General features: G+C 47.1%; 1 protein-coding gene across 9 annotated transcripts in view; it reads right to left on the bottom strand.

The window, feature by feature from the left end:
• The window catches only part of ST3GAL6 (ST3 beta-galactoside alpha-2,3-sialyltransferase 6), a 177,960-nt gene that overhangs the window by 55,229 nt on the left and 108,014 nt on the right, over positions 1–14,717 (bottom strand). The gene's annotated exons all lie outside the window — the stretch shown is intronic.

The following is a 14,717-nucleotide window of genomic DNA, read 5'->3' on the forward strand; positions in this document are numbered from 1 at the left end:
AATGGTATATTTCTCAGGTAGCTGAAAGTGCTCTGCCTTTGGCCTTGTAACTCTATGAACATCCTCCTATGGCTTGTTTTAAGCAGCACTAGGCTTGGTTTGTTTTTGTTTTCCTAACAGTTTTAAGACACCTGAATTACATCTCCCTGACTCATAACAAACATAAAAAAGGTGACTGTATGACACTAATGCATTATACTGCTACTTCCTATTGCCATATCCAGATTACTGCAGCATGAAAACACACAGAAAGCTGAATGACAAAAGTATTACAGTACATGTAGGCCTTGAGCCTGAGGGAGGATCCATGCACCTGCTCAGAAATCCATTGAGTTCAAAACCCTTCCTCATGGATCTGATTGCAGGATTGGAGCCACGGTTTGTAATGGCATCCATAGGTAAGGAACTCATGCAATAAACAAATTATATTTCAAAGAAAGGAAGGACATGAGATCACCCCCGACATTGCCTTGCTTTATTGTTTTGAATTGTATTATTAGCCTAGACTGCTCTTTCAACCTCAACCCCTCACATATCACCCTCCCCTAGCATCTCCTCCACACCTTTAACTTAATCCAGACTGCATGCTTTTTGCCACAGTCCAGTCTTCTTCCATTTTAGGGGTACAAAGTGAAACTCTGATTTCCACAAGCCCTTCTCTAAAGCTGCAAGGAAACTATATCCAGCATAGCCTGTTTGTTAGCAATGCTTTATATGAGTACAGAATGTCAGGTATGGGACTCTTTTGCAAGGAAACGAACACAATGATTTGTTAGGTTTCAGAGTAGCAGCCGTGTTAGTCTGTATCCACAAAAAGAAATGGAGTACTTGTGGCACCTTAGAGACTAACAAATTTATTTGAGCACAAGTTTCATGAGCTACAGCTTACTTCATCGGATGCATTCAGTGGAAAATACAGTGAGGAGATTTATATACACACAGAACATGAAAAAATGGGTGTTTATCATGCACACTGTAAGGAGAGTGATCACTTAAGATGAGCTATTACCAGCGGGAGAGCGGGGGGGTGGGGGAGGGAGGAACCTTTTGTAGTGATAATCAAGGTGGGCCATTTCCAGCAGTTGACAAGAACGTCTGAGGAACGGTGGTGGTGGTGATGGGGATAAACATGAGGAAATAGTTTTACTTTGTGTAATGACCCATCCACTCCCAGTCTTTATTCAAGCCTAAGTTAATGGTGTCCAGTTTGCAAATTAATTCCAATTCAGCAGTCTCTCATTGGAGTCTGTTTCTGAAGTTTTTTTGCTGAAGAATTGCGACGTTTAGGTCTGTAATCAAGTGATCAAAGAGATTGAAGCGTTCTCCAACTGGTTTCTAAATGTTATAATTCTTGACGTCTGATTTGTGTCCATTTATTCTTTTACGTAGAGACTGTCCGGTTTGACCAATGTACATGGCAGAGGGGCATTGCTGGCACATGATGGTATATATCACATTGGTAGATGTGCAGGTGAACGAGCCTCTGATAATGTGGCTGATGTGATTAGGCCCTGTGATGGTGTCCCCTGAATAGATATGTGGACAAACTTGGCAACGGGCTTTGTTGCAAGGATAGGTTCCTGGGTTAGTGGTTTCGTTGTGTGGTATGTGGTTGCTGGTGAGTATTTGCTTCAGGTTGGGGGGCTGTCTATAAGCAAGGACTGGCCTGTCTCCCAAGATCTGTGAGAGTGATGGGTCGTCCTTCAGGATAGGTTGTAGATCCTTGATGATGCGTTGGAGAGGTTTTAGTTGGGGGCTGAAGGTGCGGCTAGTGGCGTTCTGTTATTTTCTTTGTTGGGCCTGTCCTGTAGTAGGTGACTTCTGGGTACTCTTCTGGCTCTGTCAATCTGTTTCTTCACTTCAGCAGGTGGGTACTGTAGTTGTAAGAATGCTTGATAGAGATCTTGTAGGTGTTTGTCTCTGTCTGAGGGGTTGGAGCAAATGCAGTTGTATCGTAGAGCTTGGCTGTAGACAATGGATCGTGTGGTGTGGTCTGGATGAAAGCTGGAGGCATGTAGGTAAGCATAGCGGTCAGTAGGTTTCCGGTATCGGGTGGTGTTTATGTGACCATCGCTTATTAGCACTGTAGTGTCCAGGAAGTGGATCTCTTGTGTGGACTGGACCAGGCTGAGGTTGATGGTGGGATGGAAATTGTTGAAATCATGGTGGAATTCCTCAAGGGCTTCTTTCCCATGAGTCCAGATGATGAAGATGTCATTAATGTAGCACAAGTAGAGTAGGGGCATTAGGGGACGAGAGCTGAGGAAGCGTTGTTCTAAGTCAGCCATAAAAATGTTGGCATACTCTGGGACCATGCGGGTACGCATAGCAGTGCCGCTGATTTGAAGGTATACGTTGTCCCCAAATGTGAAATAGTTATGGGTGAGGACAAAGTCACAAAGTTCAGCCACCAGGTTTGCCGTGACATTATCGGGGATACAGCTATCAAAATAGAGACTCTCTGACCCTCCCACCTACACAGCAGAAGATAATGATACATTGGTAAGTAACAAATACTAAGAGCCTGATTCTCCTCCCACTTCAATCAGTGCACATCAGGAGTGAATCAGCTGAAGACAATGGGTCAGATTTCAGCAGTAGCAAATCACTGACTTCACTGATTTCATTGACTTCAGTGGAGCTATGCCAATTTATATCAGCTGAGGATCTGGCCTAGTGGAATCAGAACTGTGTAAAAGCAGTGCAAATGAGAGGCAAATAAGCCCCTAAACGCTTTTGTTAGTACTACTAATGAATTCTAAGTAGAAAAAAAAGTTGAATTCTCAGCTCATAAACTATATTTCAGTTTAGATTTTAAGCATTGGAAAATGTTTATCTATGTTTTTAATAACTACTTTGTATCCCTTTACCCTTGCAAAGAAATTTACTAAACAAAAGAACACAAGTCAGTCATAGTCAAGAGGCATTTTACAAAATGTCACTATTTTCATTTATATAGAAATTCCATATGGAACAGCTATGTTAAAAGACCATCACCAAGGTTGCACAGTGAAGCACTCAGAAGTTAGACAATGCCAGAATTAAAGATTGCTCATGCAACCTTAACCTTGCCCCTTTATGAATTATGCATTATGATACAGTCTTTAATCACATGCTAAAATACCGTTTTTTCCACAGGATGCGAGAAGTTTGTGCGGTGAATTATGCTGTTATCCATAGGATCCTTGCCTCATTTGCTGAAGAAATTAGGTTGCATTTTTAACATTGACAGCATTTACTGGTTTTACTTCCCCAATCAATCAATCAATCAATAAATACACACAAAGCAAACATCAGACATGGACAATTTCAGACCCAAAGGTTTCAAGAAAATAAGCAATTGAAGACAGAGGGTTTTGATGCAAAAAGTGTTAGGCAACCAATGTGTGCTGCCTATATCAGATGAAAGATGTCGTCAAGTTATCTTTGGCTTGGCTTGCATCAAGAGCCACTTCAGTGGGACTCTGAATGGTATGGGCACAATGGTTTGAGCTATGAATGATCAGAAACCAAACTGATAACGATGAAGAAGATTTGGGGACATTCTACCCTCATTTATCCCTAGGTTACTCACCTGGAGCCAATGAGGTGGTATTGACATAACTGAAAGCAGAAGTTGCCCAAGGTAACTTTTTCTTTTAAGGGACTTTAAAAATCCATTGCATAATTCAAGTCCTCCCCCCGAGACTGGTTTGATAAATGGAACCAGAATTAAAAGATGTAACGATCTAGGCTCCAGTGAGTGGGGCATTGCTATTAAGTTACAAGGGAGAACCTACAGGAGCAGGGATCATTTGTATTACATTGAAAACCATGCTATCCTTTCCCAATAGTGGGTTTTATCCACTGAGGACACCAGAGGTATGTAAGCAGACTTGGCTTTGCCCACCACATTTTTAGTTCGTATAACCTTTAATTGTGGCTGCAAACTGGATCAGAGTGAAATACTGTGTATCAGTTTTACCTACCCACTTTCAGAAGACACCATTCCTCCACTAATACGATCCTGCCTTCAGAAATACCAATACACTTCCAAATACCGTATTCAATCAGTTACTAGCCATGTACACACACACACTCCTACCTATAACAAACCATGTTTATCTGCTACATAGAAACAAATGAACATATGTCCAAATATCTCAAAAGCAGGACTAAGACCTGAGCATTTAGAAGTGCTATAAGCTGGAGAACAGGCTATTTGCTAGCTAATGTGAAATTAGTTGATGGTTTCATCCCAGTTTCCTATCAGACAAGTAGCCACAACACACACAAAGGATTAATAATTAATAATTAACAAAAAGGATTAATAATAAAAGAGGCCAAGGATAAAATGGCCCATGATATCTCTAGGCCTGGGGAGTTCAACCTGCCTTGCTCTTCGTGATAGGTGAGTAAGCAGAGGGCTTAAATAGTGCTGTCCAAACTTTCACAAGCACTTCAAAAATACCTACAAGAAAAGGAAAAGAAATGTGATAAGCCAGTGTCAGACATTCTTTGCATTAGTTGTTTACAGTCCTTTGCTGAGTAATTTTCTGTGACTGGATATATGGTTTTGAAGTAAAGAGAGAACCATGGGAATTTCTAATAAGGAGCCTAAATAAACCTTTGCAAATTTACTTTATCTACTACCCAGTGTAAATGTAGGAAAACTAAGCTAGCAGATTCTATTACTATATTTGGAGAGCCTTCCACATATTCAAGTGACAAAGTATCCAGATACCCAAGATTGCTCTATGTCGGCTCTGAACACAAGGGCCTTAGTCTGCTCCCACTGGCTTCAAATACAGACATACTCAGAATAGATCACACACTATACTTAGTAAGGAGGTGTATTTGTAAACAGTGTAGCCACCCTTTTTCCTTGGGATAGGGAACCAGCATCCCTGCTGGGGCTATATTTTCATTTGCAATTAGTCTTTACTCTTCTGTGTCAATAAGTACAGCGCCTGAGGGCAGGGTGCAACAACTTCACACCAATTGTGTGCCCTATCAAGCATTCTCATAATGATAATTTACATGTATGGTGTGGTCACTCCATTGTATAATAAGCGTGTGCAGAAGCAGCTACAAAACCTAAACTGAATAACCATGTGATATGGCCACCCTTTTCCTTCCTCAAGCTTTCCTCTGCTCCCTACTGCCTGTTACCCTTACTCATCACATCATGTCTAAGAAATGATAAACTCTTAGGCCAGTCTACACTACAAACCTGTATGAGTATAACTATGTCACTCAGGAGTGTGAAAAATCCACACCCCTGAGCAACGTAGCTATACCAACCTAACCACTCATGTAGACAGTGCTGTGTCAGTGGAAGGGCTTCTCTCTTCAACATATCTACCACCTCTCAGGTGGATTATCTACACCAGCATTTCTCAAACTGGGGTACTCCAGGGTCCGCGTGAGCCCCGCTGACCAACTCCTCCCCCTCCCTCCCAGAGGCTCCTGCACACTGGGGAACAGCTGTTCAGCAGGGTGCAGCAGGCGCTGGAGGGAGGGGGGAGTGGGGCGCGCTCAGGGGAGGGGGCAGAAAGAGGTGGGGAGGGGGCAGAAGTGGAGCGGGGTGGGAAGAGGGGGTGGGGCCTTGAGAGAAAGGGTGGCGTGGGGTTGGGGCCTAGGGCTGAGTGCGGGGCTTAGAGATCCACGAAAACATTTAAATCAAAATGGGGGTACTTGGGCCGCTAAAGTTTGAGAACCGCTCAACTACACCAATGGGAGAAGCTCTTCTGCCGGTGTAGTCGCATCTTCACTAATGTGCTACAGCTGCACCCGCGCAGTTGTGCCGCTGTTGTGCTGTATGCGAAGACAAGCCTTTAGGGCTCACAGGGGTTTCTTCCTTGTGCCTTCTACCTCATCAGTTCTATGAAGCGGATTTTGGGTGCAATTTAAATAAATAATACCAGTGTTGCAAACTCTCGCAATTTCACGGCGAGTCTTGTGATATTTGGTGTTTTGCTTCAAATCCTAGCTGCAGCAATTAAGAGATTGCATGAGAATCTCAGCTTTCTTTAAAACAAAGTAAGCTTCCAGCCCTCATAGTTGTGGAGAAAAGCTGAAAATGTGGAGTGAGTGCACCCTAAAAGTTCAAAAGCCAGTTGCAAAAAACAAAACCAAACTTTTTCGTTGTTGCTGTTTTTTAATCTCATGGATATTTAAGCCAATCTGGTAATTGGGGGTGGGGGGGGGCACAACTCATGATTTTTGACTGCTTGAGGTAGCAATACTGTAATACAAAACTTTATATTGTTTTCCTGTAGTTGGCGCCGCAGTACATTTCCTGTGGGCCTTCTGCTCATTAAGATAAACACAGGCAGTGCTAATTCCAGAACTTAATGTTTAAAAAGAACTTCATAAACTGCCAAAACACATACCCAGTAGAGTAGGTTTAAAGAATATATTTATACTGCTCAGTTAGTGCATTGCATTAATTCTGACCTTTTCTATTGTTTACTATCTGTTCCAAAATATCATTGCATAGTTTGATATCTCTGCTCTTTTTCAGGAAGGAAATACTGTCATGGGCATTACACAAAAGAGTTGTGGTAGGGCCTTAGCTTGCTAATCTTATTTTATTATATTTACCTAGTCCTGAACTCTCTTCCCCTTTTTTGCCATTTTCCCTTGCTTTCAGTGCCATTCTGACATCGATTTAGCAAGAGACAGAGCGTTCTTTTTAAAAAAAAAAATATATATGTTTAAATGAGGCTGGGAAATGAATTGAATATCATCATGAACCATTTCTGAATTAACACTCCATTTCCTGGGTTTGGGACTAGGACAATGTTTTGTTCTCCAGCTGTGCATGGTCAGTTCAATAGTGTCTTAGTTCAACTTACTTACATAATATTTCTAAATGGGCAAGTCGTTCTAAATCTGCTTCAAAGATTTCCACACTAAGCCACGACTGCCCGCATTGAGAGTCTACTGTGAAAATGGGATCGTTGGTTTCCTGCTGGTGTGTTGCAACAAAAGTGCTCCTATTACAAGTTAAAAAAAAAAAAAAAAAAAAAGTTTCCCCTATGTTAGATTCACTGATCTGGACAGAATTTATAACGTATGGGTATTCCTGTCCAATCCATCTGAATGATAGGGGAAGAGATGGTTTTGTTTGTTTGCTTTGCAGAAGCTGAAACCTCCTCTTGCTGGCACACTACTGGATGAGCCATGCACTCCCACAGACACTGCCTCCATTGAAAACAGTATGTATTTCCCCACAGCGAGTGAGCTTTCTGTAGGGGATTTTTTCCACGTAGTTCTCCAGGAACAGAACATAGTGCTTCAGAAGCAGGGAGGAGGGGGGCTGGAATTTCCTTCGCAACAGGTATTTTCCCCAGTACTTATTCTCCACCAGTGGTGTTCAGCAGGGAAGGTGGTAGATGACAAGACTGACATCTTGTTGTTCTGTATTTCACCTGCTATTGCAGCCAGCAGTTTAGCTGTGCATTGCTGCACAGTACATTGGGGGCACTCAGAAGGGTCAGTAAGTTGTTTTTAGTATCTGAAGGCTGGCCTGCCTTTATTTCAGGATCAGGTTGGTATCACATTAGGGACTGCAACAGTATAGTGTTTATAGAGCAGGGGCAGGCAAACTTTTTGGCCTGAGGGCCACATCGGGTTTCCAAAATTGTATGGAGGGCCCGTCAAGGGAGGCTGTGCCTCCCCAAACAGCCAGACGTGGCCCGGCCCCCACCCCCATCTGACCCCCCCCTGCTTTTCCCTCCCAACAGCTCCCCCGGGACCCCTGCCCCATCCACCCCTCCATGTCCCCTGACCACCCACAGACCCCCCCACCGCCCCATCCAATCTCTCCTCTCATTCCTGACTCCTCCCTCTCCCCCCAACTCAGGTCCTCTGCCCCATCCAACCAGCCCTTCTCCCTGTCCCCTGACTGCCCCTGGAACCCCTGCCCCTGACTGTCCCCCACCACCCCATCCAACCCCCACTCTCCTTCCTAACTGCCCCCCCAGGACCCCTGCCCCCATAAAATCCCCATTCCTCATCCTCTGACTGCCCTGACCCCTATCCACGCCCCCATCCCCCAAACTCCCCTGCCCCCTATCCTACCCAACCCCCGCTCCCTGTGCTGTCTGGAGCACTGGTGGCTGGCGGCGCTGGAGCCAGCCACACCACCGTACAGCTCAGAGCACCGGGTCAGGCCGGGCTCTGCAGCTGCGCTGCCCCAGGAGCTCACAGTGCCCAGAGCATTGTGCCGGCGGCACAGTGAGCTGAGGCTACGGGGGACGGAGAACAGCAGGGGAAGGGCTGGGGGCGAGCCTCCCAAGCCAGGCGCTCAGAGGCCGGGCAGGAGGGTCCCGCGGGCTGGATGTGGCCCATGGGCCATAGTTTGCCCCCCTCTGTTATATAGAGCCAACACAACCATTCTGCTCCCTATCAGCACAGCCTGCCAGCCGGCTCAGATAAGGGAAAGCAAAGCACCTCCAACTGGGCCCTGCACAGACAAACACCATCATGGTTTCATTTTGTCCCAAGGCTTTAGGGAGACTTCTGCATTAGCACCTGTTTTACACATATTTGCACTTCCCTACTCCACGCTGCTTCTGAGGCCAGTAACTCACCCCAGACTGGTATATCCTTGGGCTCAAAGCACCTTGTGAAGAATGCAAGGCTAAGTGGAAATTTATTCTAACCCTTCTTCTCACCCTCAACCTGCCTTCATTTTCATAAGCAACGTGATTTTCTGAATAAGAAATTTAGCTGGTGTCTGGCACCCAGCAAGTAGTCACCATGGCTGGCTCAGTTTGTGTCATAGGCAGAGTACAGAGTCTTAACACTAGCACCTTCTCATCTTAGAAGACCCTCTCCCTCCTTGGCCCATCAACACCTTTAAAGAAAACAAACCACGCTTGTCCCTAATCAAATCAGGGATGGTTTAACACTTTGTCATTTCATGCAAGATCAGTGGTTAAATGGGCTGCTTGTCTGTTGGCACCCCTCTCTTCTGAGATAGAAAAGCAAAAACAAGAGAACTGATACGGAACACTTTGCACCGTATTGTTTCCTGGATTGTGCATCTTTACTCACAGCCACAGGAATTGAGTGAAGAAAACCCATACAACCAACTGGCCCCAACCTACATATTCACAACGTGCCACAGTTTTGTTCCACCCTAAGCTCCTAAATAATTACCTCTAGGGCAAGACACAAAGTCCATCCCAGCAGATCAGGCACCCTTCCAACTCTCAGGTCATGTCTACACTACACAATTAAGTCAACCTAACATAGGAATTATTGTGGTTTTTCATAGCCACACGACCCTCCTTCTGTCAGTGGTGCACATCCTCACCAAGAGCACTTGCACCGACTTAAGGCGGGGTGCGGGGGAGGCCTGAGAGCCCAGATGGCAGTTGGGCTCCAGCTGGGAGCTCTGCCGGGAGCCCACAGCCCAGGCTCTCAGTGCCCGGCTGTGAGGCTTAAGCAGTCATCAATGCTGGGGCTCACAGCTGGAACACCCCCACCCCCTATTTGAAAACGGGCACCCTACAAGTAAAAGTAGTGTCTATACAGACACTGCTTTGCCTGAACTACATAGACCTAAGCCTTACGCCACTCATCCAGTTAGATTTACTAGGTCAGCGTAGCGGGAGAGTTACAGCGGGGGGAAGAACTCGGTAGCGTGTATGCTTACATAGTTAGATCAACATAAGTTGCCTTACGTTGACTTAACTTTGCAGTCGAGACACGCCCTCAGTCTTGCTCCAAAATCATGGTGGGGAAAAAAACAGCCACCTCCTCTCAACCCACTCAACCTTGGAGGTCTCCTATATCAACAAAGTTCTCATCCTCTCCCAATTTACCATCTTTGACTCTTACATGTAGGCGAGAGAAGCCAGTCAACACAATCCATCCCCTCTTCCACGGGCGTGCAAAAGCCCTGGAGTACTGCCATTGGGTGCATTCAGCAACAGAGCTACAGGAGGACTGTGCAGCTTGTCTTGTTCCCTTTGCAGCTTCCTTGCCTTGCTCAGAATCTCTTGTTCCCTTTGCAGCTTCCTTGCCTTGCTCAGAATCTCTTGTTCCCTTTGCAGCTTCCTTGCCTTGCTCGGAATCTCTTGTTCCTTCCCTGTCTATCTAGGATCTACTGCTACCACCCCCCAATTCATGTTGCTTCCCCTCTAGCTGAATTTGGTGACGTACTACAGCCCAGCAGCTTTTGCATTTGCAAGTTAGCTGGGGGGCAACAGACACAGATTGGGTGGCACCTGGTCACAGACAAGGAAGCTAGAGGTACCCCCCCCCACACACACACACAGTATCCTGCATAACATGCTCAAAGACAGAGAGATTTCCCAGCGCTCTAAAAAAACCCACCTCCACAAGAGGCGTAGCTTCCAGTGCTGGGGCACTGTTTACACTGGCGCTTTACTGCGCTGAAACTTGCTAAGCTCAGAGGGGTGTTTTTTCACCCCCCTGAGCGAGAAAGTTGCAGCGCTGTAAAGTGCCAGTGTAGACAAGCCCTCAAACTAGCATGGGTCTGACTACCTGAGCTGCAAGCACACCCCCCGAATACACAACCAGAAGGTGCAACTGATTAGCAACAGATCAGTGTGATTTCACTGGGTAAACTCAGCCCTGGTCTACACTAGGACTTTAGGTCGAATTTAGCAGCATTAAATCGATGTAAACCTGCACCCGTCCATACGATGAAGCCCTTTATTTCAACTTAAAGGGCTCTTAAAATCGATTTCCTTACTCCACCCCGACAAGTGGATTAGCGCTTAAATCGGCCTTGCCGGCTCGAATTTGGGGTACTGTGGACACAATTCGATGGTATTGGCCTCCGGGAGCTATCCCAGAGTGCTCCATTGTGACCGCTCTGGACAGCACTCTCAGCTCAGATGCACTGGCCAGGTAGACAGGAAAAGAACCACAAACTTTTTAATCTCATTTCCTGTTTGGCCAGAGTGGCAAGCTGCAGGTGACCATGCAGAGCTCATCAGCAGAGGTGACCATGATAGAGCCCCAGATTCGCAAAAGAGCTCCAGCATGGACCGAACGGGAGGTACAGGATCTGATCGCTGTGTGGGGAGAGGAATCCGTGCTATCAGAACTCCGTTCCAGTTTTCGAAATGCCAAAACCTTTGTCAAAATCTCCCAGAGCATGAAGGGCAGAGGCCATAACAGGGACCCGAAGCAGTGCCGCGTGAAACTGAAGGAGCTGAGGCAAGCCTACCAGAAAACCAGAGAGGTGAACGGCCGCTCCAGGTCAGAGCCCCAAACATGCCGCTTCTATGATGAGCTGCATGCCATTTTAGGGGGTTCAGCCACCACTACCCCAGCCGTGTTGTTTGACTCCTTCAATGGAGATGGAGGCAATACGGAAGCAGGTTTTGGGGACAAAGAAGATGATGAGGAGGAGGAGGTTGTAGATAGCTCACAGCAAGCAAGCGGAGAAACCGGTTTTCCCGACAACCAGGAACTGTTTCTCACCCTGGACCTGGAGCCAGTACCCCCCGAACCCACCCAAGGCTGCCTCCTGGACCCAGCAGGCGGAGAAGGGACCTCTGGTGAGTGTACCTTTTAAAATACTATACATGGTTTAAAAGCAAGCATGTGAAAGGATTAATTTGCCCTGGCATTCGCGGTTCTCCTAGATGTACTCCCAAAGCCTTTGCAAAAGGTTTCTGGGGAGGGCAGCCTTATTGCGTCCTTCATGCTAGGACACTTTACCACTCCAGGCCAGTAACACGTATTCGGGAATCACTGTAGAACAAAGCATTGCAGTGTATGTTTGCTGGCATTCAAACAACATCCGTTCTTTATCTCTCCGTTATCCTCAGGAGAGTGAGATATAATTGATGGTCACCTGGTTGAAATAGAGTGCTTTTCTTCAGGGGACACTCAGAGGAGCCCATTCCTGCTGGGCTGTTTGCCTGTGGCTAAACAGAAATGTTCCCCGCTGTTAGCCACAGGGAGGGGGGGAAGGTTGAGGGGGTAGCCACGCGGTGGGGGGGAGGCAAAATGCGACCTTGTAACGAAAGCACATGTGCTATGTATGTAATGTTAACAGCAAGGTTTACCCTGAAAGAGTGTAGCCACTGTTTTATAAAATGTGTCTTTTTAAATACCGCTGTCCCTTTTTTTTCCTCCACCAGCTGCATGTGTTTCAATGATCACAGGATCTTCTCCTTCCCAGAGGCTAGTGAAGCTTAGAAAGAAAAAAAAAAAAAACGCACTCGCGATGAAATGTTCTCCGAGCTCATGCTGTCCTCCCACACTGACAGAGCACAGATGAATGCGTGGAGGCAAATAATGTCAGAGTGCAGGAAAGCACAAAATGACTGGGAGGAGAGGTGGGGGGCTGAAGAGAGTAAGTGGCAGGCTGAAGACAGGGCTGAAGCTCAAATGTGCCGGAGCGTGATGAGAGGAGGCAGGATTCAATGCTGAGGCTGCTGGAGGATCAAACCAGTATGCTCCAGTGTATGGTTGAGCTGCAGCAAAGGCAGCTGGAGCACAGACTGCCACTACAGCCCCTGTGTAACCAACCGCCCTCCTCCCCAAGTTCCATAGCCTCCACACCCAGATGCCCAAGAAAGCGGTGGGGGGGCCTCCGGCCAACCAGTCACTCCGCCACAGAGGATTGCCCCAAAAAAAAAGAAGGCTGGCATTCAATAAATTTTAAAGTTGTAAACTTTTAAAGTGCTGTGCTTAAAGTGCTGTGCAGCATTTTCCTTCCCTCCTCCACCACCCCTCCTGGGCTACCTTGGTAGTCATCCCCCTATTTGTGTGATGAATGAATAAAGAATGCATGAATGTGAAGCAACGACTATGTTTGGTGCTCCGGTGCCAAGATAGGGATATGGGTTCCGTCTATGGCCCCACCACAGTTAGGGAATCCCATTGCAGCAAAGCCATCCACTATGACCTGCACATTTCCCAGGGTCACTACCCTTGATATCAGCAGATCTTTGATTGTGTTGGCTACTTGCATCACAGCAGCCCCCACAGTAGATTTGCCCACTCCAAATTGATTCCCAACTGACCGGTAGCTGTCTGGGGTTGCAAGCTTCCACAGGGCTATCGCCACTCGCTTCTCAACTGTGAGGGCTGCTCTCATCTTGGTATTCATGCACTTCAGGGCAGAGGAAAGCAAGTCACAAAGTTCCATGAAAGTGCCCTTACGCATGCAAAAGTTTCGCAGCCACTGGGAATCGTCCCAGACCTGCAACACTATGCGGTCCCACCAGTCTGTGCTTGTTTCCCGAGCCCAGAATCGGCGTTCCACAGCATGAACCTGCATGATGCATGCATTGGCAGGGCCCATGCTTTCAGAGAAATCTGTGTCCATGTCCTGATCACTCACGTGACCGCGCTGACGTCACCTCCTCGCCCGGTATCGCTTTGCCAGGTTCTGGTGCTGCATATACTGCTGGATGATGCGTGTGGTGTTTAATGTGCTCCTAATTGCCAAAGTGAGCTGAGCGGCCTCCATGCCTGCCTTGGTATGGCGTCCTCACAGAAAAAAGGCGCGGAACGATTGTCTGCCGTTGCTCTGATGGAGGGAGGGGCGACTGATGACACGGCTTACAGGGTTGGCTTCAGGGAGCTAAAATCAACAAAGGGGGTGTCTTTACATCAAGGAGTATTTCAGGCAGGACTTCACGGAGGGTTCCAATAAGAAATGGTGCACCTAAGTTATTGTTCTTATTGGAACAAGGAGGTTAGCCTGGCCTCTGATTGATACATGGCTAGATTTACCTCGCTGCACCTTCTCTGTGAGTGACTGCAGTGTGACCTAGAGGAATGAGTCCCCTAGACAGGGGAGGAGGCAAATGAGTACAAAACAAATCTGGTCTATTTCTTGTTTTGATCCACTCCATCTATCTTTTACATCTTTGGCTGGCAGCAGATGGTGCAGAAGGACTGCATGCCATCCACATCTCATGGCTGCTCGGCAGAAGATGGTACAGTACGACTGCTAGCCATCCTCATCTCATGGCTGCTCGGCAGAAGATGGTACAATACGACTGCTAGCCATCCTCATCTCTTGCCTGCCCGGCAGAAGATGGTACAGTACGACTGCTAGCAATCCGTATCGCCTGCCTGCTCACCATAAGACGGTTCAATAGGACTGACTGCAGGACTCAAGAGAATGACCTGGTCAAGTCACTCCAAATTTAGTCCCTGCGCCCATGTCTGTCCAGGCGCTCCCAGCCGACGTGGCCAGGAGCACCTCGGACACGACGAGGACGGCTACCAGTCGTACTGCACCGTCTGCTGCCAGAAGGCAATGGGTTGCTGCTACTGTGTAGCAAAGCTGTACCGCGTCTGCCAGCACCCAGGAGACATAGGGTGACGGTTACCTGAGCGGGCTCCATGCTTGCCGTGGTATGGCATCTGCACAGGTAACTCAGGAAAAAAAGGCGCAAAACGATTGTCTGTCCTTGCTTTCACGGAGGGAGGGAGGGAACGGGGGCCTGACGATATGTACCCAGAACCACCCGCGACAATGTTTTAGCCCCATCAGGCATTGGGATCTCAACCCAGAATTCCAATGGGCAGCGAAGACTGCGGGAACTATGGGATAGCTATCCACAGTGCAACGCTCCGGAAGTCGACTCTAGCCTCGGTACTGTGGAAGCACTCCGCCGAGTTAATGCACTTAGTGCACTTAGAGCATTTTCTGTGGGGACACACACACTCGAATATATAAAACCGATTTCTAAAAAACCGACTTCTATCAATTTGACCTTATT

Source organism: Lepidochelys kempii, chromosome 1 (assembly GCF_965140265.1).
Source record: "Lepidochelys kempii isolate rLepKem1 chromosome 1, rLepKem1.hap2, whole genome shotgun sequence".
Classification (NCBI taxonomy): Eukaryota; Metazoa; Chordata; order Testudines; family Cheloniidae; genus Lepidochelys; species Lepidochelys kempii.